The following is a 1100-nucleotide window of genomic DNA, read 5'->3' on the forward strand; positions in this document are numbered from 1 at the left end:
CGTGAGGCCCCAGAACCCGCGTGGGCGTCCATGGGGCCGCCCCTCCCCCGGAGCCGAGATCCGAAATCCACCTTTTTCCACAAACACGGGAGCCGTATGCGGGAGGTGTATGTGGGGATACCGGCACGCTCCCCACTTCCCACGTCCCTCCATCTCCTGTTTTTTGCCCGCTGCCCCCCAGGCTGTGGAGGGCGAGTGCCCACCCACTCTTGCCCTTGGCCGGTGTTGTGGGGTTTATTACAGTTATTTACGATTGTTTCCTTTGGAATGGCAAAAAACCCCCAGAACATGCGGGCTTCGGGTGCGCACACGCTTTGCACGGGCAATCGCCCTGGCTGGCAGGTCCCCTGTCGCTCCCCCTGCCCGGCAGAGCCATGCCTCGCTGCACAGCCCCGGCAAGGACCACGCGTACCCAAGCTGCCCCCCCACCCCCGAGGCCGTCGCTCCTGCCTTTTTCTCCAGATCCAGCTCCTTTCTGAAGGGCAGCCATGCTGTCCTTCAAGTAGCAGGGAAGAGCTGAGGGGCTGGGGGAGGCATGCCACAGGGAAGTGTTGGATGGTGGCCCACTTTTCCACAGTGCCTTTGCCTGGCCTTCTGCTTCCGTGTTTGTTTTTCTTCTTGGAGCCGTCTACGGGCACACAGAGAAGACAGTGATAGGCAGGACACTCCCCCGGCACAAAGAATTGTGAATATGAGGTCAAGATGGCCATCGTGTAGGCTGAGATGGGGTTTCTGCTCCTCCACGTGCTTTGCAAGGATGCAACACAGTGCAGGAGGGCCTCCCTGGGGAGGCACAGGTGAGGCAAATGGGGTGCTTCAAGAGTCTCTCCATGTGGCAGGGTCTTGCCGCCTCTTGGGTGGGCCAGGTTCTTACTTGGCTGCAGTGACTTATAAAACCTAAAGTATGGTTAGCTCTGCCTCCATCTCAAGGAGAGACAAGGCAGAGCTGGGCTCCTGGATGCACTGAGGTGATGTCTCTCTGTGTCTCTCGGTGCAATTCTTTGGCAAAGCCACATGGGCAGATGGCAGTGGTTGGGCGGACATGGGATACCAGGAAAATACCTGGCTGATGTCTCAGCTGTGAGGGACAAAAGGGGTGA

This window comes from Geospiza fortis, unplaced genomic scaffold (genome assembly GCF_000277835.1).
Source record: "Geospiza fortis unplaced genomic scaffold, GeoFor_1.0 scaffold162, whole genome shotgun sequence".
NCBI lineage: Eukaryota > Metazoa > Chordata > Aves > Passeriformes > Thraupidae > Geospiza > Geospiza fortis.